Below are 23,641 nucleotides of genomic sequence, written 5' to 3'. Positions count from 1 at the left end.
TGGCTTATGTCTATAATCCCAGCACTTTGGGAGGCTAAGGTGGGTGGATCACTTGAGCCCAGGAGTTTGAGATGGGCTCAAGTGGGCAACATGATGAAACCCTGTCTCTACAAAAAATACCAAAAATTAGGAGGGTGTGGTGGTGCACACTTGTCCCAGTTACTTGGGAGGCTGAGGTGGGAGGATTGCTTGAGCCTGGGAAGTCAAGGCTGCAGTGAGCCGTGATTGCACCACTGCACTCCAGCCTGGGCAATAGAGCAAGACCCTGTCTTAAAAAAATAATAATAATACAATAATGAATTCTACCAGCCATGCACAAATAATTTACTTAAATAGTCTACTCTTTAAAGATACTCTTCTCCTCAGAGAGTGTCAGTGTACTGTGTCCTGTGCAGTCAGAGTCAGCTGCCATGCCAGGATTTTTTGCTGGACTCTTTTACCCTGTGTTTTATTTCCACATGTGCTTATATCAGTTTTTGCCTAGTGCTTCAAATGTAGGTCTCTTAGAGAGCAGTGCCTCTAATCTGATCTCCACGTTAACCCTCGGCTGCTGATGGATGGAAAATGAGCCTGGCGGAGCACTATGAGATGAAGGGCTGGTATTCTTCTGTCTGCCACTCACCGTGAGCTCTGGCCTTGGCAGCTGCCTGCAGTTGTAAAGTCTGGCTCATGAAACCATGGTTTCCTGACCAGGTCCCCTTTCCTTCACACTGGAAACAAGCTTCATCCAGCACCTGACGGGGCAGGATCTATTCACAGCTTCCTCTGTCTGGTTGCTTCTGTGAGGCTATGGGCTTCAGCTGACAGCAGGCGCTCTGGAACTTTAGCCCCCCGTGTTTTCCATATTTTTGTTTCCTTCCCAGCAGAAGGCAGGAGGGCTGGATCAAGCAACCAGTGTCCTACTCCTGTCAGTCAGACATTAACATCCCTTCACAGGCTAGTATGAGAAGTTCTTTTACCCACATCCCCTTGTCCCCTCCACTTCCCCCCAGCTGTGAATAGCTGAAAGGCAGCCAGAAGTTAGAAGCCCCTCACAGAGAAATCTGCAAGATGGCTTTATGGACGTTACCCAGGTGTTACTTTCTTACTGAGTCTCAGAGCTGTAATCAAATGCCTTCTGATGATATTCATCGTGCAGATTCGGGAAGCTTTGTGGGTCTCATTGGTATCCCACAAAGGGATGGTAAAGGAAGGGTATGAAATGAATGTGCCATTTGGTCTTTATCCCCCTTGCTCACATCTGGGTGCCATGGCAACCACCTCACTCTGGAGAGGGGTCTACCAGGGGCCTTCCTATAGGTCAGCCACAGCCTTGAAGGGCTGCTTCAGGGACAAGACAATTTTAAAAGAGTTTCCCATCAATCACCAAGACCTGTCATTTTCTTCTTCAAAATGCTTTTTGCATGCAGCTCCTCCCCCGCTTTGCCTGCCTGCTGGCATCTCGATCCAGCCCTCTCACCGGCACCCCCTCTTCCTGTGCTTTGAGGCCTGCGCTCCTTCTGCACATGCTTGTAAGAAAGAGCTCCCTAAAGCATTGCTCTCCTTGGGCCGTTCCTCCACTTGGAAATCTAAAATAGCTTCACATTGCCTTGGAGATCCAGCAAGAATACTCCTGCTTGTTTCCAGGCGCTCTGCAATCTGGTGTTCCCATTGTCATTCACTTCCCACCTCTTCAGTGGTGGCTCGGGTCAGCCTGCCTTCCCTGCTCTCCTCTCCTTGAGGCGGGAATTCCAGGCCCAGGGGTGTTTCCTCACCCCGGTTTTGTTCTTCAGATACTCTCAAAGCACCTTTTCCTTGTCCTTCCCAGTGCCCTGCACAGCTGTCATGAATGTATGGGTTTCATAGGATTTTGTTTGTTGTCTGGCCTCCTCAACACACTGGAGCCCTCGGAGGGCAAGGACGCTGTATGAATCTGCTAAGGCCACCATGACAAATTCCACAGACCAGGGGGCTTTAACAGTAGAAATTAATTTTCTTGCAGTTCTGGAGGTGGGTAGTCTCAGATCAAAGGCTCAAGAAGCAGGTTTGGCTTCTCCTGAGGTCGCTCTCTTTGGCTTGCAGGTGGCCTTTTCTCTGGTGTCTCTTTGTGTCTCCAAATCTCCTCTTATGATCACACCGGTTAGATTGGGTTAGGGCTGACACTAAAGGCCTCATTTTAATTTCACTGCCTCTTTAAAGGCCTTATCTCCAAATGCAGTCACATTCTGAGGTACTGGGTGATTTGGGCTTCAACATATGAATTTTGAGGAGACATAATTCAGCCCATAAGAGGCTCAATCCTCTCTGGCTCATGTACCTGCAGCACAGGTACATGTCTGGACATGGAAGGTAGGACTCAGCACAGGTTTGTGACCGGAATGATGCCTGTCTCTGAGGTGTCCTGCTCCTCACCCGCCAGTCCTTCCAGGCTCAGGTCCAGCCCTGCCCCACATGAAAGCCCTTCTTAAGCCCTGGGCGACTTTCTTCTCAGAATTTCTCCAGTTTGCACATATGCAGTCTCATCTTGCTAACTCTTTCAGGAGTTTTAGCTTTGACCCCTTAACTAGCATAGACCACTGGGCTGTTCCTCCCACAGATCAGCCAACAAAGGGGCTGCTCTCAAACAAACTCCCCTCCCCCACGTGAATGATGCTTTTTCCCTTTGGAAGGATCTGGATCCATCATTGATTAAAATCTTCATGAGGAGGTCTTTGAGGGAGGACGGCCAGTTCCAGGGAGTGGCCCCCCTCAAAATCACCTGGCCTTCCGGAGTGAGCTGGAATCGAAGCTGAGAGTTTGGGTACTTGAATCCAGAAACTATTAGGTTGGTGCAAAAGTAAATGTGGTTTTTGCATTAAGAGCAATGGCAAAGATGGCAATTACTTCTGTACCAACTTAATATGTTTCTTTTGTCCTAGAAATAATCACAGACCAAGATGAGAAACACAATCTGCTCATCAGCCTTTCCCAAATAATGGATTGAAACATTTTCCTAGCTCAAAGCATTTCAAATCTGTATGGAGATTTTGTTTGGTTTCTAACCATTATTCTCTTGCCAGGCTGGGGAGCAAGTCTTCTGAGATTTAAAGAGTTAAGACTGGTTATGTCTGCACATCCCCGGGTAACTTAATTATTGACCCAGCTTGTAAATCATTCATAGCTTTCCAGAGATATCTATATACTTCTGCTGGCAGCAAATGCAATCCTGGGCTATTTGTGGAATGGAGGTTGGGGTCAGGGAGAGTGTGAAAAATTAAGAATAACAACACTTCCTTTCCTTCCTGAACTTTAATTGCCCCTTTAAATAAAGCCAAGGCTTTCTTCCTTTGCCACCTTCTCAGAGCACCTCAGTTAACTGCCAAGAAGGCTCTGGTTTCACTTGCCATTCTCCATGTCTGCCACTCAAGGATACTAGGTGACTTTGGTTTCATTTAGGAGTGAAGTCGCTGGGATCAGCCGTCTTGCCTGGAGTCCCCCTGGGTTACAGCCAAGGCTTTAGGAATGCAACATCTTACATTTTAGGTAACTCTTCTAATCCTATCCCTAAGGGGCTGGATAAGAAATGATGGCTTTCAGCTGGCCTGCCAGTGAGGCATCTAGGCGGGTTTGTGGTTAACCAAGGCCACACACCCAGTGAGCAACAAGATGGGGTTTAATGGTAGCTGTGTCTGGTGGGGGCCACACCTCTGTGGTGTCTGGTGTCAGCCAGGCCTGCGTACTTTCAAATCAGAGGAGAGGTCCGGTCAGGGCTCCCAGGCTGCAGGGTCAGGTCCAACGCCTGTGAAAACAGACACCCAAATAATCAAAGACCTGCATTCCTGTGTCTAAATAGCAGCTAATCCTCACTCCTTTGAAGGAGCAGAAACCACAGGTGACAGTGAAGCCCTCAGTAGAATCAGCCACCTGGTTTGTTTGTCCCCAAGTCCTATAGTTCTCGGAGCCCAAAGGAACCTTAATAGCGTCTCAGTCCATTTTACAGACAAGAAAAATACAGGGTCAGAACACTTTTATTGCAAATTAATACAACCTGGAAAAAGGCTATTTTATTCAAACCAGAAAAGAAATTAATGTCAAGAGACTTTTTTTTTTTTTTTTTTTGGAGTTTCGCTCTTGTCAGCCAGGCTGGAGTGCAGTGGCGCAATCTCGGCTCACCGCAACCTCTGTCTCCTGGGTTTAAGTGATTCTCCTGTCTCAGCTTCCCAAATAGCTGGGATTACAGGCACCCGCCACCACACCTGGCTAATTTTTGTATTTTTAGTAGAGATGGGGTTTCACTATGTTGGCTGGTCTCGAACTCCTGAACTCAGGTGATCCACTCACTTCGGGCTCCCAAAGTGCTGGGATTACAGGCATGAGCCACCGTGTCCGGCCGCAAGAGACTTTTTAAGGTAAACAGTTGAATATTTTAAATGCCAAAAGCTGATGTCGTAATTTATTAAAGCCAGAGGCAAATCTTTCTCAACTTGTTCAGTCAACACAGTCCAGTTTCTAGTCAGTTTCAGCTGAGTGTGTCTGGAAGCACATTTTCCCTCTGGGGAAAACTACTGGCCTAGCTGGGCCACTCCTTAGGGCTTTAGAGTTGTCTCTTTGTTTTCCTTGAATGTGTAGTGGCTCATTGGTGTGGGGTGGGGAGGAATTCAGACGAGGAGATCTGCAGGGGAATTTTCAATAAGCTTTGAGTGTTTTATAGGCATCCTTGCAGACCACACTATAAGATGTGGCTTTGTGACCACCCATCCCCTTACATGAGGCTTCTAAGAGGCTGAGATTTCAAAATCAAACTTCACAGGCAGGCAGACTCAAAGCCTCGCATCAACCAGCCACACACCACCTTTCTCAACAACCTCATTTTGCACCTTTGGAGAACATCTGTTAGAATCAAGCAAACCCTTTTTCCAAATTCTACTCTTGCTTGTTACCATTTCTGGCCAGTTGTTTTTACATGTTATTTTATTTAATATTCATAAAAATCCTACAGGGTAGGTTTTATCATCTCCAATTTTCATATGAGGAAACTCAAGCTCTGCGCAGGTGAGCAGCTTTCTCAAGCTGCATAATTAGTAGCATCACCAGTGTTGTCTTCATTCCATGATGCCATTTAGCAAAGCACAGTACCCTATAATTTTTAAAAAGACTTCTTGACCTTAGTGTAGAACTCTGTTTGGATAAACAGATGACCAGAGAATGTGGCTTGTATCAAGAGACTTCACACTGCAATTTTAGAGTCCTGTACCTGTAACCTGTGTGTGCGTATGTGTATACACATTACTATTGCCATTTCTTCTTCCCATCAGTTTCCCACCAGGATGAAGTCTTTGTCTGGCTTGAGGATGAAGTCTCTATCTGAAGGCTGCAGTGCTTTGTCTGTTTGCTGGGGAGAGCTGTGGGCCTTTGAAGTATACCTCTGTGCTGAATTGTTTCGGGGCAGGGGTAGGCTTGTGGGGTAAGTGGAGAATCTTGTTTACTCACACTTACAGTCCCAGAGACTGTGCATCTTGCCCTGGCTCAACCAGTTCACAGAGGCCTGGATGAGCTTTATGCAAGAGAGGTCTTTATGGAACACAGACGAAAAAAGCTGCCTGAACACATGCCAGAAATGCCACTTCAGGCTGTTAGGTTCTTGCTCTTCTCTCTCTGTGCGCCTTTTTGGCTTTGAGTAATTTGAAGGGGCTCCAAACCCCAGTTCCTTACCAGGCCTCTTTCCCCCACCAGTTTCAATGCTTCTGCCAAACTGAAAAGGTGAGCCCAGCAACCCTCTTTCCTCAAGCAGTCCTGCTCCATCCCAGCTACATTCTAGGTCAGGACACTAAAAACCCACCCCAGAGTGGATGTACAAGAACAATATTTTACTCAACATTTTGGCTTTTTAAAATTAAACTTAGATGAAAACTGGCTTTACAGATGTTGGAACACTGGTGTGGCCCTAAGAGCTGGCTTAGTTGGGGTTTATGAGGCTTATATGAGATGATGTTTTCCCATGCCTGAGTTAGGGTGTAGTCTTTACATGAGGGAAAAAATTCTTTTATCTGACCGTGCTGCAAATGATCTAACACTAAGTCTATTGTTCACACTGTCAAAATTAAGAAATATAATTGTATTCATGTTGGGATTTATAATTTATTATTTTATTGTTATTTTTGTTTGTCACATTTATTAATTCAAGTTTTATGTTGCCTCATCTTAACTTTAAAACGTGCTGTTGCTGGGCATTGTGGCTCACGCCTGTAATCCCAGCACTTTGGGAGGCCAATGTGGGTGGATCATCTGAGGTCAGGAGTTCGAGACTAGCCTGGTCAACATGGTGAAACCCCGTCTCTACTAAAAATACAAAAAAAATTAGTGCGCCATGGTGCTGGGCGCCTGTAATCCTAGCTACTCTGGAGGCTGAGGCAGGAGAATCGCTTGAACCCTCCGCCGGGAGGTGGAGGTTGCAATGAGCCAAGATTGCGCCATTGCACTCCAGCCTGGGCAACAAGAGTGAAACTCTGTCCCAAAAAGACAAACTAACAAAAAATAACAAAAAATGTGCTGTTTAATATCTCATACTTACTCTCTTACGATAAGGAAATCATACGTCAACCAACAAAAGATGGTTGAAAGGTGAGTTGTTGTTTTTTTTATTTTTGTTTTTTTAGGAATGTGTGGCCGTATATTCATTTGAGCCTCTGAATTGGGCTCCCTATCCCTGGTTTTGGTGTAAATTAAGTTCCCTTATCACTGTCTGGCAGAGAGGGAGCTAAATGGAATAAAGATGGGAATGTCTGCTGGCTTCCTCCCTTTCCCAGATAACCAAAAACTCACGCTATAATGGTCTGCCAAATTTCCTCCCTTCTTTCCTCTCCCAAAGAGGAAGTGTTTTTATTCCCTTTTTAATCACGGGGAGAGAGGCAATATCAATGACTATAGTCAAAGGATAGACATAAGAGAGGAAGTAAAGAGAGGAAAATGCAAGTGCGGAGCTCAGCCTAGAGAAAGCCTTCGGGAAATTGTGATGAGGGACACCTCAGAACAAATGCAGCACATATGAGTGAAATGGGTGCAGAAGAAAGGGAAATTCATAAGTGTTGCTGTATGCTCTATGTTTGCCTTCTCTTTGTGGTTTCCAAGAATCTCAAAATAAATAATTTGAGTCTTTTAAATTCCTTCTTGTGTCAGGCTGTATTCCTTGACTACCATCTTGAGGCTGAACTATTTGGATCCTGCCTTTATACAGGTTATACCCCAGAAATATTCCTGTGTCCCTGCTTTTCTGAGGCTTTCTACTTCGCTCCATTCAGAGGTACAATATTATATTTCATGGCATCAGGATTTGGCTATCCTGCAGTAGATCACAGTAATTTGGATGGGTCTACAATAAGTCTAGACACAGTTCACCTCAGGGGTCACTTAATTAACCTGATGAATCCAAGAGGAACTGTTTTATTACCATGAATCAGAAATTTTCCAATTGGAGTTTGTTTAAATAATGAGGACATGTGGAATATATTCTAATTGTATTGGCTAGCTAATATCTATTAGATGAGCTTCAAAATATTTCAGGTTTGGGGGCTCGGCATGGTGGCTCATGCCTGCAATCCCAGCACTTTGGGAGGCTGAGGCAGGTGGATCACCTGAGGTCAGGAGTTTGAGACCAGCCTGGCCAACATGGCAAAACCCTGTCTCTACCAAAAATACAAAAATTAGCCAGGCATGGTGGCACATGCCTGTAATCCCAGCTACTTGGGAGGCTGAGGCAGGAGAGTCGCTTGAACCTGGGAGGCGGAGGTTACAGTGAGCGGAGATCGTGCCACTGCACTCCAGCCCAGGCGGCAGAGCAAGACTCCATCTCAAAAACAAACAAACAACCCCAAATATTTCAGGTTTGTTCCATCCTCCTGTGCAGAGAATCCTAAGAAGCCTATGCTTGTCTTGTAGAAATGTAGTTAGAATTGTCTTTTAGAGGGAACAGTGATTTTGCTGGTGGCCTTTCAAATTGAATTTTTTATTAGAAGAATCTCCAATGCCATAAGCTGTCAAAAAGATGTGGCAGCATATTTATCTATAACAGACATATCTTCAGTCATTTTTTCTCTGTGTGTTTAACTCGAGAAGTTGTATTATTTATGACTTTCAAAAATGCATTCTTGGGCAATGTTCACAGCTCAGTCGCCAAGAGCATTCGTGGAGTCCCAGAGAGGTGTTCTGCTTCCCTGAGCTGCCAAAGCCTCAGAGTTGGGACTTCTCTCCCAGCCTTGTGGAAATGGTATGCTCTTAATTTCGGGGCAACTTACTAACATTTCATGATCATCCAGTTTTTCCTTTCATCCTCTCATTCACTGTTCAGATGTTTGTCACCCCAGCAAGCGGTTTGTGAATGACGAGTCTTAAGTCATGGATAAACTGGAGGCTTATTTGTGGTGGTTATAGTTTCCCTACTTCTTTTTGGACAGGAGACAGAAATTTGTCTGTATTTCCTAATGTTTTCTCCGCACTCTTTTAACGATTTAACTGAATTTTGTCTGTGCAAGGCCTCATGCTCCAATTCTTTGGCTTTCTCCATTATCCCTAGCATTTCCCCCTCCTACTTTCCCAACTCATCTCCTGGGGTTATATATAGCTGGGGTTATGTTACATTTTTACCAGTCCCTCCAAAGGTCACCTAATCCAGGAAGACTCCCCTGATGACCTTAGGTTGGGTTAAAGGGATTATGCTTTTTTCCAGACTTCTTCGATGCTTATTTTGTATTCTGTGTATAACTCACTTCCCCCACCAGGTTGCAGGCTCTAGAGAGTGGTGTCTGGATGTCACCTATTCTCTTTCTCACTGGGAAGCACCATCCAGGTAGTCAAACGCAGGCGGTGACTTTGGTAGGAGCTGGGGCTGCAAGGTCCAGCCAAGATCAAGGGAGGTGACAGGGCCTGAAGGATCAAGTGAAGCCAGAGTCCACAAGGAGGACAAAGGATCAAATGCCAGGGTGTATATGGGTAGATGTGAAATCCAGGGGGCCCAAAGGCAGGGATTTGAGTCAGGTCTTCAGAACTTAGAGTCTGGAGTTTGGGAAATAAAATAAAAGTGAAAGGAGATTGGGATCAAGGCTCTGGAGGGAGGAAGGAAAATGCCTCAGCAATTTTCTTGAACCATCCTCTGTGTGTTGGAGTCCAGTTGTGGGGTAATGCATAGGACAGAGAGGTAAACAATGCATAGGACAGAGAGGTAAACAATGCATAGTTGGTTGAATAAATAAATGCTTAGACATTTACAAAGATGCTTCCTATTTGAAGAATAGGCAGGATATTTGAGTGTAAGAATTGAAGGTCAAAGTCACCTAGGATTTGTTTTCCAGGGCAGAGAATATATATTTCTGTGCACCCCCAAAGGGTATTTTAATTTCTTACTTATCATTCACCCCTTCAATCAATATGCAGTTAAAACTTGATCTTCTGTTCAATCAACAAATACCAAATTCAGTTGGTTATAGTGCCTCTGAGAAGTAATCAGTACATAATTCTGTATCATTCAGCGTTTGATCAAAGATGCAGAACCAATGTAAGTGATATAGAATAATGGATGGCAGAGTCCTAGTTTTGCCATGAGGGAGATTGGGGGAGGCGATCTATGCCCATCATTGCCCCTGTGGTGTCTACTGTTGACCTGAAGTCCTATGGGTCAGACAGAGAGACAGTTGGAATGGGAGCTGGGTGTGGATAAGAAGAAGGACAAACACGACACCACAAAGACGAAATGGAACCCACGAAGATAATTAGAAACCACGAAGACAGACCAACTGGAACCCAGGTATCCCTCTCCCATCCACTCCAGCCTCAATTCTGCATGACCTGCTGGAGAAGCTGGAGCCCTTCGCCATGGAGCTGCACTATCACCTGGCCCAGGATTCAGAGAAACAGATGGAGGAGATCTGGCAGGAGCTGGAGGAGCTGTGGGTCTGGGCACACACACCACGTCAGTGACAATGTTTGCCAGCTGCCACAGCACCTGCTGCCCTGCTGCTACATTCAGGGCATAGGAAATATGGCCACTGCTCCATGCCCACCTTCCAAGTCTGATGGAAAATATGTCTTGTCGCCAACCATAACCTAGAACTACACAGGGAAGGGAATTCTTGAAAACACAGGTTTTGTTAAGCTCAGTTGTCATGGTACAAAGCCACCACAGTCTATTCCTTGTAAACTTGGCATTCACACACACTTCTTTTAACCATGTTTAACTTCCCAATAAAGACAATAGCAACATTATGCTTTTGCCTAACATGATGCAACTCTTCTTGTACTGCCTAAAACATGATATTCGCTTCTGCAAAGAGGTTTTAAGTCTCTCTATCTATCTTTGGGTGATGTTAATCCTCCTCTAGCGAAGTCACATTTCCCCTTTGCTATTCTGTAACTTAAATACTGAGATACAGGTTAATTACCATGAACACATCTTACGTTAGATGGTAGGTGACTAAGAGAAGGTAATTACCTTCTTTAGACAATCAAATATTTTTGACCAAAGCTAGACTCAGTAAAACTTTTATTTTGAATTAAATTATGAACCTACAAACCTGAGGACTTCTTTCCTGAGAGCTTAGGTTGGCTATTTCATCTGTTTTTAATGCTGTCAAATTTATCCTGAGAGGAGTCAGGCACCCCAGCCAAGCCTAAACTGTGATCCTGCAATGTAGCTTGGTCTGTCTGATGAGCTTATATGTGGTGAACCCCCTGTGCATCTGTTTATCCAGGAAAACCAAAATTGTGCTGAAGAAGCTTTGAACAAGATCGCACCACTGCACTCCAGCCTGGGTGACAGAGCAAGACTCCATCTCAAAAAAAAAAAAAAAATAAAAGAAGCTTTGAACAGAGGCCCCAGGAGGACACAGGTTTAGAGATTAGGAGGAAAGACAATGTCTGCCCAGCCCAGTCCCAGGGTTTGGATCTGACCTTCGAAAACAAGGCAACTGCAGTCAGAACGGGTAGGGGATGTATGGTTTGGGCAGATGCAATCTGCTTTGGGACTCATGTGGCCAAATGCAACATAGAGCTGGGGAATGGACAGTCTCCCCATTTCTTACAGAACATCCTGTGTAATTGACACACACTGTAGCTCCATTTGGCATACCTGACGTGCCTCAGCTTCGCAGGAACGTGGAGGTAGTATCCTGGGCAGGAGGGCACAGGCCTTTAGGAGATTGATGACAAAGGGGCAGCCCCTGGCCTCCCTGGTGGCTTGCAGGAAGCAACAAGGTCAAACAGGCTGGAGTGGGAAAACATGTCTGAGATTTCTCTGAGACACTTCGTGGGGACTAAAAATAACCGGGGGGGCAAGGATAAAGGAGGGGCAAGAAGGGAGGTGAGGAAGCACAAGGACCTCGGTGCTGATGGAACCGTTCTGTATCGTGATTGTGGTGGTGGTCACACGCATCTACACAGGCGATAAAATGGTACAGGGACACACACACACAAACACACACACAAATGACAGCATGCAAAACCGATGAACTCTGTGGGTTGCACCAGTATCAATGTTCTGATTTTGTACTGGATGTTAGCATTGAGGGAAACTAAAAGTACACAGGACATTAAGTCAAGGAAAAACAATAATAGTAATTATTATTTTAATTAGTTAATAATTTAATTAATAACTAAAAATATTAATTCTATTAATATTTACTGAAAGCTAACAATATGTTAGGTCCTTCACTTTTTTTTTCTGTTTAATCCTTACAACACTCTTATGAAATAGATGTTGGTATTACCTATTTTTATAGACAAGGAAATTGAGTCCAAGTCATGTGAAGGTCACTCAACTAGGCTGTCTGAGTCAGAGCCAGGACTTCTAACATTGAAGTCCTCAAGGAAAAGGTTTAGATTGCAGTGACATGGGGGATAGGGTGGAATACAAAATTCAGCACGAAGGACTTCTGAGCAGTTCTGTGTGGGAGTGAGCGGAGCTTGCTGGCCGGGTGAAGTGCTCCACGGTGGGGCAGTTCTCAGAGCAGACTGGACAGACACGATCTGTCCCGGCCCTGTCTTTTGGTTCCAGGCTACATCCACCTCTTAAATGACTTGGGCTTTCTCATCTGTACAAAGGGGAAAATAAGTTTTATCTCATGGGTTGTTGATAGAATTGCAAGAGGTATAACAAAGGGTTCCAAACCTTCAGCCTTCTGGAAGTCACACTTTCTTTAATATCCACATCGAATGGCTCAAGCCTCCATCCGAAATTACACGGGGAATCGCATTTCCCCTCAGCATTTTCAAAGATTCCCCAGGGCCTTCGCATTTGCAGAGCCTGCCTTTCCCTCCCATTCCTGCTCAGACCCAATTCTCGGTTGCCCAGTGTGGTCTTGGGCCCAGTGTTTGCCCATCAAAGCCACTGTCCTCTCTCCACACTGCTTCCTCCGTGCCGGACTTTGCTCCCTCCTTTTGTTCTCCAAGCAACACCTACATCTGTTCACAAATGTTATGGTGGGTAGTGCTGGCACATTTGGCTGACTTTCACTGAAGATTTGGGGTAGCAGAAGAAAATTACAGTTCTACCTAATGCAGCACAAAAACATGCCAAGTCACACTAGACAAACTCTTACAAATTTCTAACAGGTTGTTTTAAGTACCAAAACCTCCTTCCTTTTTCTCTGGAAAGCCCCTTCTCTCTTCAATAACCATCCTCTTTCTTCAAGTGCTAGGGCCAATTTGGCAACCCTCCATCATTTTATTATGCTGAGTAGTCCAGCTCTTTTTAATTTTTTTTCTGTCTTCCAGACCAGGCCCTGGGGACCACCCTTCCTAAAGCAAAAGGGGAGGGATGCATCCGTCATTTTCCTCTGTGCTTTGGCCTGTGTGACCATGGGACAGTTATAGAGCCATGGTGAGCCTCCATTTCCTTGTCTACTATTTACTTGTCTACTTTGGAAGTGGAGAGTAACAGTACTTAACCCCCAGGATTATTGTAAAGATACAGTGAACATCAATCACTTAGACTGCACCAGAGCTTAGTGTCTGTTTATTCGTATGATTTCTCTGACTTCACAACTTCTGGAGACATTCAACCTTGTTTCTCCTCTTGTTAGGTAGTGAGAGTTTCTGCTGTTCCTGTCCTCCTGGACAGAGGGAGGTAAGTACTGCCCATCAGGGCACATTCTTGAAGTCTTTGCCTCTGCTGCAAGTGGTCCCTTTTTTTGATGTGGACGGCAGGAAAGAGTCTCAGTGTCCTGAAAGTGACCAGGCCTAGCCCTGCCCAGGACAAGAAGGTAGAAAGTGGAGGCCACAGTTGCTGTGGTCTGTTGATGAAGTGTTTGAATTGTATATTGACCCCATAGGAAATTAGAACATAGACAGTCACATGGCCCTGGAGACTTGGAGTAAGAACTGATGAGGGAGCCTCAAATGTTTGATGCATGGTTTCCTTTGAGAACAACTGGGAGAGAGTGGAAGTAATGGAATGGCATAGAAGCAAGGAAATGGATTTTAACAGTCGGATTTAAAGTGTCTATGACTATTGAAGTGTGTTGTGGATGAGATTTGGTGCATATGAATAAATACAAAGAGATGCTGTTCAGGGCCTTATGTAAGCAAGAATGGAACAGAGGGAGAGGGAGAGCTCAGCAGCTTTGCTGAGGCAATGGAGGCATGTGCACCAGAGCCAGGGCCAAGTGCGGCAAAATCTACTAAAGGTTCTTCAGAGGCTAGCCCACAATAGGATGGCCCCTGAAGTCCAGTAAATCTTGGTGTTCCACTCACTCCCTCCCCTGATGCGAGGTGCAGCTCCCTCTTTCCCCAGGGGCCCTTCCTCTTGACTGCCTCCCCCAGGATAGGGGGATGGCTATGCCCTGCTGGTTCCTGACCTTCTCCTGCTCCGTTGGAGACCATTATGCTTAAGCATTGATTATCTGTGTCCAGTCAGTGTTTTGCAGCATTTCTGGCGCAAATGGCCTGCCTGTGTGCTGAAGTGGAAGGAAAGGGCTCTTAGGGGCACATTCTGTGGTCCAGGAGGACACAGAACTGGCCTTATCTCTAGCTATTGGCCATCTGTGTTCCCTGGAGCAACAGAACACCAGGTGCAGAGCCCCAGCATGGGGATGGAGCTTGGAAACCTGGCTGGAAACAGAAATGGAGCTACCCTGTTAGGTGGAGGACTTGGGCAGGAGAGAGAAAAGGCTCCTGTTTCTAGTGGGTGGAGAGTCTGGGGGTAGGGGTCTGGGTTCTCTCAGATGGCCTGTAGAAGAAGGGAAGATGCTGCAGAGAGGAAAAAGCCCCCATAAGGGACCAGATGCTGCACCCCCAGGTCCTATTTGATTTAGGGAATGAAGGAGGGAGGAGAAAAGAAAGAAGAAGAGGGGGAAGGAAGCTGCTGACTACTTGTTCTGGGCTAGACGCCATGCTGGGCTCCAAGAAGAGGTACAAAACACTGCATGGCACCCAGCACGTACAAGTCCCTTGGTCAGTACAGCTGTTATCATTACGAGTGACATTACTGCTTAATTCTAACAACACCACCATAAGGCAGGTATTATTATACTATCTCTATTTTGTGGATGACAAAATTGAGGTTCAGAAAAGAGAAGCAATTGGTGTAGGGGGTTGAAAATTGAAACACAGCGTATCTGACTCCAACGCCTGTGTGTCCAAGCCCTGTGATAGGGAGAGATGTAGGTGTTCCACAGTACCTGGCAAGGCAACAACTGGCGATGGTAAAGGGCCAGTATGGAGTGGGGTTGGGTGAGGGTAAGGGAGTTAGGGAGGGAAAGAAGCCCTCTCTCTTGAAAAGTTCCCCAGGGCTGGGCTGCCGTGCAAAGCCACTCAGCAGGAAGTATGGGACCAATGGAGGCCAGAGGCAAGACTCTCCTGGCTGCCCCACAGGCTTAGAGCTGGGAGGCAGGTGCTGCGTGCCAGCAAGAAGAGCAGCCTCTAGAAGAGAGAGAAGTAGCCCTGGCACCTGGGGGAGCCATACCTGGGATGGACAAAGGTAGGCATGGCTGCTGAGCCTGCACTGAGTAGATGGTCCTGGATGCTCCGGCAGGTGTGGTGCGGCTTGGTTTCCAGCAATCTTGCTGGTGGGTGTTCAGCCAGTGACTGTATGTGTATATCTTTGTCATTGTTGTTATCAGTATTATGGTGATGACTTTCTCTGACTTTTATGCATTTAGGCTAAAGGAACCTGGAAAAACACATGAATCAAAATAAAAGTTGATTCACCTTTCCAGGGCAGAGTTACCAGCGTCAAAACTCTCAGGCGAGATCTGCCAGTGACGTTCTGACCGCATGCCTCTCTGCAAGGAAAGTGGTATGTGTTGTTTTTTCCAGCAGTGGAAATACAAATGATTAACTCTGGAAACCATGGCTGTTTCACTGATAACTAATTTGTTTGCTGATAAATGATTACCCAGGAGCCAGAATAGAGACCCAAAAGTCAAACTGCAAAAATTATTAAGTTCCCTCTGTATGCAGAATATTGTGCAACATGGTTATGTGTACTACAGTGGATGTGAGTGTGTAGACCTTGTACAATAGAGCTTATAGGCTAATGAGAAGACAGGAAGAAACAACAGGAACACATATAGCTGGAATGCAGATGGGATCTGTGCTACTTACGCTAGCCATGGGATGATTAGAACAAGATAAGAGACATGAGGAAGACTTCTTCAAGGAGGTGCTCAAGCCATGTTTTGGAAAAGAGAACTCAAGGTCTGGCAGGGAGAAAGGAGCAAGGTAACCAGGGGAAGTCTTGGAGGAGAGCAAGATGATGCTGAAACTGCCCTCACTGTTGGTTTTAATGTTGTTCTTGTCTTACTGGTCGATTCAGAGCATTCACGGTGCAAGAGAGATAGGGACATTTGATTTAAGAAATAGAGCAGAATCTCCTAAAATTAAATCAGAATTTTTGATGGAGTAGAGGTCAGAGCTATGTTTTGGAAGTGTTTGGGAAATTGTTAGTTTTGTTCCCAGGATCTGATGCTTTTGTGGTTGAATATTCCATGTGAATGTTTTCTCTGCCCATGCAAATAGTAGGTCTCCCAGACAAATATCTCAGTGGTGCCAGCACTTCATTTTCCAAATGTAGGAGGATCTTTCTAATACTTCCTTTGTGGGGAACATGTAACTGTTGGAGGCTTGTAATCATATATATATTTTAAAGAAAGATTTTTTTTATCAACAGGCTATATGGAAATATATTCAAAACTGTTAGTATTATGGTTGGATATTAATTTTGAAGTATTATATAGTTTTTTTCTTCCTGTATTTCTTTCTTAACCCTCTCACCTACTTCTCTTCTTGTTTTTATTATTTATTTATTTATTTATTTATTTATTTATTTATTTATTTATTTTGAGGCAGAGTCTCACTCTGTTGTCCAGGCTGGAGTGCAGTGGCATGGTCTCCACTCACTGCAACCTCCATCTCCCAGGTTCAAGTGATTCTCTTGCCTCAGCCTCCCAAGTATCTGGGATTACAGGCATGTGCCACCACACCCAGCTAATGTTTGTATTTTTAGTAGAGACAGGGTTTTGCCATGTTCTCCAGGCTGGTCTCGAATCCCTGACCTCAGGTGATCCCCCCGCCTCGGCCTCCCAAAGTACTTCTTGCTTTTTTGAGCAAGGTTACTCTGTCCTCATTGTCTTAGTGAAGGGATGGTAAACAGGGGACAGAGATATAGAAGCCCATTTTCCTGGCTTTTGAGTTTTTAAAGCCCTTGTGTATAAAGGAAGGACTCTGACTTATACAAGAGATTTAGGAGAATATGTGGTGCTCCACTTGAAGCTCCCTGTCTCCAGTATCTGGGGACTTGGTGTGGGGGAGGTGGGTCACAGAGAAAGTAAGAACTGTATATTCATTAGGGAATTCTTGAATGTGGTATTGTGTGTCCTGGGTGAATGGGAATGGAACCCACTGATTAGCTTGTCGACATTTCTGTAGACTAAGATTTGTACCTGCAACTGTCTAGTGCTAAATGGTAAATATTTTTCTTCCAGTTGATTTGCCTGGGGTTCTCATTAACTTTCTAGAAGATTTTGGATAGAACTCTTGGATATTTAATGTCACAAATTTTAGTTTTGATCTTGCCTCTTGGGCTCAATATTGCATTCCTGTAACTCTCCAAATTACCGAAAAACAATTATTGGAATAACCCAAGTTTACATGAAAAGTAAACACAGAAAAGAGCTGGAAAAACAGCATGTGATGGGTCATGGCCAGATTTGCCCATGGAAAGCCCCTAAGTGGATGTAAGTAGAAAATTAGGTCCTGTAACATAAGTGCAGATAAAGGGAAGTTGCTTAATATGGAGCACCAGCACAGAAAAGAAGAATGATTTTACATAAACATTGTGCAGTAAGTCTCTTAGAACCCCAAACCTGGGGCATAGGCCTGGGGGATGTGGTTTATTGGGTTAAAGAAGGATTGTCTGAAACGGTGATATACATCATCCTAGGGGCTGGCATGCCCTTTCTGGAGGGGAGAGGAGCCTTTGTTCTGGGCTTCTGGAGTCTTGTAGATTCCTCATCCTGAGAGCTGCTGCCCACAGCCACCACCCCACGTAGGTGTATCCAGTTTAGAAACAAAAGGGGGACTCTGGCAGGCTGGCTGCTATGCTGTATTTGTGATCATTATTACTATTATTATTATTATTATTATTTTTTGAGATGGAGTTTCGCTTTTGTTGGCCCAGGCTATAGTGCAATGGTGCGATCTCAGTTCATCGCAACCGCTGCCTCCTGGGTTCAAGCAATTCATCTGCCTCAGCCTCCTGAGTACCTGGGATTACAGGCATGCGCCACCACGCCCCACCAATTTTGTATTTTCAGTAGAGACGAGGTTTCTCCATGTTGGTCAGGCTGGTCTCGAACTCCCAATCTCAAGTGATCTGCCCACCTCAGCCTCCCAAAGTGCTGGGATTATAGGCATGAGCCACTGCACCCGGCCTTGTGGTCATTATTTTTAAATACTGTAGTATAAGTAATGGAATATGTGTGTAAATCAATTAATCCTAATCTGCTTTTACTCTTTAGGGTTGATTAATTAGTGGATAACACAAAAAAGTGAACTCTAGTCTGTGTCAACAACTGAGTTTCCTTTATTTGCACACAAAAGTGTTAAAAGTAATTGTTGATTTGGCAAACCAGCAGATTTTTTTTTGTTTGGTTAGGAGTAATCTAATGGGACTAATTGTCTTGTGTGAATAAGGGATAAAAATGATCAAGCCCAATAATTATGCCATCTGTGTAGGGCTGGGAGTCTAGAGCGTACTGGTGTGACATCTCCAAGGATAAGACCACTCTCCCCTTGCCCCCCACCATCTAACCATAGGAAACCAGTCTTTGCATTTGCTTCAAAAACTTGTCTCCAACATTTGCAGGCTGGGGCAAGAGTGCAAATGGAGACCCACATAGCATATGTTTAAACATCTAAAAGCTATAAATCCAGCCAAGAAACCATAATATAGAACATACTCTATCCTCTTGCCTTGAAAAATATATATTCAGAGGGACCTAGAATATCAAGTTTGGATATAGAATTCTTCGACTCAGAGTTCCATCTGCTTGTCCCAGTGTCTCCGTTCTCTGTCTGCTCCCAGCTGCATCCCTCATCCCATATTAAAGACACCCCAGTCTGCATAGCCCATTCTTTATAAATGGCTGCCTGGTGGCCTAGGGATGAGGACAGCCATGAGACAGATGATCCTCAGGACTCAGACCCCCTGAAGAGGCCTGAAGTGAGTTCAGGGCCCTTGGGATCCTGGGCACCAAAGAGTGGTTTAGGTGGGATATGGGATGGGCTTTCCACTGGTGATGAGTCACAGGTGCAGACACATTCCCTGAGCCCTGTGATTCATCACCTATGGAAAGAGGGTGCATAGGAGGGGCAGAAAGAGACCTTTTAAAGGACAGAGCCTAGGACAGCAACTCTCTCTTGCCTGGGTATTTCTGCTGTTTTTTGTTTAGGGGAGCCGGAGATTGCAAGGAGAGAGAGAGAGAGAGAGAGAGAGACCTCTCCTCTTAGCAAGGTTTTAAAAGATTAATATAATCTGGTATCTAACAAAGATCCCTGCATTTGATGAAATGTGGTCTGAGCTGAGACTTGCATTTATTGCAACAGCTCCACTTGGTAGCAAGCTAATCAGGGTGGGGACCTACAGTCTCTACTTGTGTCCAACCACAGGAGGTGACTGATATTTTTTATGGTGAGATCATGGCTTACTGATGCAGAATCAAGCATGCCCCAAGAGTTCTGTTTGCATCTGTTCACCTCCTCACTGGACCTGACACATGCTGAATGATTAGTTGGGTGTAGTAAGAGCGTCTGTTTCTCCTTGCACATTTGAAAATGAAGTTCTCAAGTAGGTAGTGTAAAGTCATGAATCTAATTCATAGTTCCTCTCTCTCAGTCCACCATGCACCCTTCAGCAAGCACTCTCTTCCCACTGGTCTTTGAGCCTCATTCAGCCCCAGCTGGTGAGTTGAGGAAATAAGCCTGGGTGAATGTGAGCTCTGATAATCCAAGGGCTTTCAGAAAACCACAACAAGCCAGGAAAACCACCAAGTTTTCCATGGAGGCAGCAGGGAAAGGGAGGAGGATGGGTCTGAGTGTCTGCTAGATTCTAGACTCAACTTTGCTGAGGATTTACCAGTGAATTTGTACAAATCTCTTCCGTCTTTCTTTCTCAGTTTCTCTGTCTAAAATGATGAGTGTGAATTAAATGGCCTAAAGTCCCTTCTAGTGCCAAAACTCTTGGGTTGTTTGGCTCTCATTGGCTACAGTGCCTTCTAATGTAAGCAAATGTAAAATTCCCTCTTCCCTCTTCAGCGCAAATGGACTTCATTCTCAAGGCACAATGGGGAGCCTGTATCCTGGAGGGCCCTAAGAAAGGAGCCAAGTCCATTGGCTGTGAGTCGACAGGGACAGGAGTCCTTCTACCAATCTCTGTGTGGCTGGCCCAGACCGCCTGCTCAGCCAGGCAGTGCTCCTGTAAAAGCAGAATAATTTTCATTCCCCTCACATTAGTTTAAGCGAGGATTCACTTTTGTGTCTGCATGTCAGTTGATACTCAGCGGATCGCGTGGTTTATAGCTGGACTGATATCGTTTAAATCTGGAACTCTTTTCCTCTGGCCTCAATAACCCAAGCGACTTGTATGCTTTTCCTTAGCTCCCTCCCTTTTCAGGAAAAGTGATGAAGAGGTCAAAGAGAACACAGTGAGAGGGAAGTTGCTGGAGCAAGCTTTCCCCAGCTGTAATGTTCTCTCAGACGTCAAGGTTGTACCCTGTTCTTAGAGGTTGTTCCAGATCTTAGATAGTCACTATGCCCAGAGGTAAATACAGCTGGGGCAGCAGCCAGAGGGAATGATCCTCCAGCTGCCCGCTGCTGTCCTTAAGTGTGGCTGTCATGAGACGCACAAGTTTGCAGGGAAGACTGAGTGCCTAGATTGCGGGAAGAAAGATAAAATTCCTCAGCCTTGTTTACGTCCTAAATTGGTAGTCTGACTTGGTGAGCTATAGATTATAAGGAGGTTGCTTTGCAGACTGTGAGGAGTCACCGAGCAGCTATTCAATGGCAGAGGTGAGCCTGGCATCGTGGTGGCCCCTTCTCATCCAGGGGCTTGCCCACCTTCCTCTCTTCCTCATGTCCACTTTGGTTCTCCTGCCTGATGCTCTTTCCCTCCCTCGGCCGCCTAGGTCAGCTCAGGCCCCACAAGTGTTTCTCATCATGACACCTCTCTTCCCTGGTACCCACCCCTACGTTCCTGCTTCCTGCCTGTGAGTATGTTAGGGTGCTGTCAGCAGGACTGTGGGGTGGAGATGCCTGACGCCTCTCACCTGAAGATAAGAGGTGAGCAGGCAAAGTGCCTGAGTCTGTCTGTTCTGCTATAGCAAAATACCTGAGACTATATTGGGGTAAATTTTTTTTTTTTTTTTTTACTTTTGAATAAAATGTTTGTGTAATATCAAGAAAAGATGGCCCTGCAGTGATTTGTCTTTGGGGGAGGAGGGGAACTGGCAGGGGAGAAAGATTGTGGTTCAGAAGAAAATTATAGTGTTAGATTAACCTTGGATTCCTGGGTAGCCAGGTGTTCAGCCATGGTATGGAGCTGCCCACAATGCCCCTCCTCAGCATGAAGCAGCCACAAAGATTGATGACCAGATTCCTCATGATGGAGAACTGAATTAATCTGTTTTCTCGCTGCTGATAAAGACATACCTGAGACTGGGAAATTTACAAAAGAAAGAGGTTTAAGAGACTTACAGTTCCACATGACTGGGAGGCTTCACAATCATGGCAGAAGGCAAGGAGGAGCAAGTCATGTCTTACATTGATGGCAGCAGGCAAAGAGAGAGTTTGTGCAAGGGAACTCCTCTTTATAAAACCATCATATCTCATGAGGCTTATTCACTATCATGAGAACAGCACAGGAAAGACTTGACCCCATGATTCAGTTACCTTCCACTGGGTCCCTTCCACAACATGTGGGAATTCAAGATGAGATTTGGGTGGGTACACAGCCAAACCATATCATTCTGCACCTGGCCCCTCCCAAATCTCATATCCTCACATTTCAAAACCAATCATGTCTTTCCAGCAGTCCCCCAGAGTCTTAACTCAGTTCAACATTAACTGAAAAGTCCACAGTCCAAAGTCTTATCCAAGACAAGGCAAGTCTCTTCCACTTATGAGCCTGTAAAATCAAAAGCAAGTTAGTTACTTCCTAGACAAAATAGGGTAAAGGCATTGGGTAAATAAAGCCATTCCAAATGGGAGAAATTGGCCACAACAAAGGGGCTACAGGCCCCATACAAGTCTGAAATCCAGCGGGGCAGTTAAAGCTTAAAGTTTCAAAATGATCTCCTTTGACTCCACATCTCACATCCAGGTTGTGCTGATGCAAGTGGTGGGTTCCCATGGTCTTGGGCAGCTCCACCCCTGGGGCTTTGCAGGGTACAGCCTCCCTCCTGGCTGCCTTCATGGCTGGCATTGGGTGTCTGCAGCTTTTCCAAGCACACGATGCAAACTGTCAGTGCAGCTACCATTCTGGGGTCTGGAGGATGGTGGCCCTCTTCTCACAGCTCCACTAGGCAGTGCCCCAGTAGGGACTCTGTGTGGGGACTCTGACCCCACATTTCCCTTCTATACTGCCCTAGCAGAGGTTCTCCATGAGGGCCCCACCCCTGCAGCAAACTACTGCCTGGGAACCCAGACATTTCCATACATTTCCTGAAATCTAGGCAGAAGTTCCCAAACCTCTGTTCTTGACTTCTGTGCACTTGCAGACTCAATGCCACATGGAAGTTGCCAAGGCTTGGGGCTTGCACCCTCTGAAGCCATGGCCCGAGCTGTACATTGGCCCCTTTTAGTCATGGCTGGAGCAGCTGGGACACAGGCACCAAGTCCCTAGAATGCACACAGCAGAAGGACCCTGGGCCCAGACCATGAAACCGTTTTTTCCTCATAAACCTCCAGGCCTGTGATGGGAGGGGCTGCTGCAAAGGTCTCTAACATGTCCTGGAGACATTTTTCCCATTGCCTTGGGGATTAACATTCGGCTCCTTGTTACTTATGCAAATTTCTGCAGCTGGCTTGAATTTCTTCTCACAAAATGGAATTATCTTTTCTATCGCATTGTTAGGCTGCAAATTTTCCAAACTTTTATGCTGTGCTTCCCTTATAAAACTGAATGCCTTTAATGCTACCCAAGTCACCTCTTGAAAGCTTTGCTGCCTAGAAATTTCTTCCACCAGGTGCCCTAAATCATCTCTCTCAAGTTTAAAGTTCCACAAATCTCTAGGGCAGGGGCAAGATGCCACCAGTCTCTTTGCTAAAACATAGCAAGAGTCACCTTTGCTCCAATTCCCAACAAGTTCCTTATCTCCATCTGAGACCACCTCAGCCTGGATTTCCTGTCCATATCATCAGCATTTTGGAAAAAGCCATTCAACAAGTCTCTAGGGAGTTTCAAACTTTCCTATATTTTCCTGTCTTCTTCTCCATACTGTGCCGACCTCTGTCAAAGTTGCTTCCATATTTTTCCAAAGTTGCTTCTATATTTTTGGGTATCTTTTCAACAGCTCCCCACTCTATTGGTACCAATTTACTGTATTAGTCTGTTCTCACACTGCAGATAAAACATACCTGAGACTGAGCAATTTGCAAAAGAAAGAGGCTTAATGGACTTACAGTTCCACATGGCTGGGGAGGCCTCATGATCATGGCAGAAGGCAAGGAGGAGCAAGTCATGTCTTACATGGATGGCAGCAGGCAAAGAAAGAGAACTTATGCAGGGGAACTCCTCTTTATATACCCATCAGATCTTGTGAGGCTTATTCACTATCATGAGAACAGCATGGGAAAGACTTGCCCCCATGATTCAGTTATATCCCACTGGGTCCCTCCTGCAACATGTGGGAATTCAAGATGAGAGGTGGGGACACAGCCAAACCATATCAAGGACTGATAAGTAGAAAGAGGGGCGGAGGACTAAAACCAGCCCAATTGTTCCATAGAACTGATGTTTTTGGTTTCTTTGAATAAACATAGAAATTGATCCTCCCAGTCTTAAAACTTGAGAAAGTTACGTTTGTCTTATATGAGTTTCTTTCTCAGGAAACCAACAATCAACCCTCCCAGATAGTGGCAAGGAACTAAAACTTACCAGATCATAGCATCTGGACAGTGAGACTCCAGAGCCCCTCACCTATCA

At 45.4% G+C, this 23,641-nt stretch overlaps 1 long non-coding RNA gene across 1 annotated transcript in view; it reads left to right on the top strand.

Moving 5' to 3' along the window:
- The first annotated feature begins 15,350 nt into the window (after positions 1–15,350).
- Positions 15,351–23,641, top strand: part of LOC130541606 (uncharacterized) — a 41,308-nt gene continuing 33,017 nt past the window's right edge. Inside the window, exon 1 of the long non-coding RNA XR_008955689.2 lies at positions 15,351–15,663. This is a non-coding gene — a long non-coding RNA (uncharacterized LOC130541606). The remainder of the gene's footprint in view (positions 15,664–23,641) is intronic.

Source organism: Pan paniscus, chromosome 5 (assembly GCF_029289425.2).
Source record: "Pan paniscus chromosome 5, NHGRI_mPanPan1-v2.0_pri, whole genome shotgun sequence".
Taxonomy (NCBI): domain Eukaryota; kingdom Metazoa; phylum Chordata; class Mammalia; order Primates; family Hominidae; genus Pan; species Pan paniscus.
This window is presented reverse-complemented; position numbering and strand designations above follow the sequence as displayed.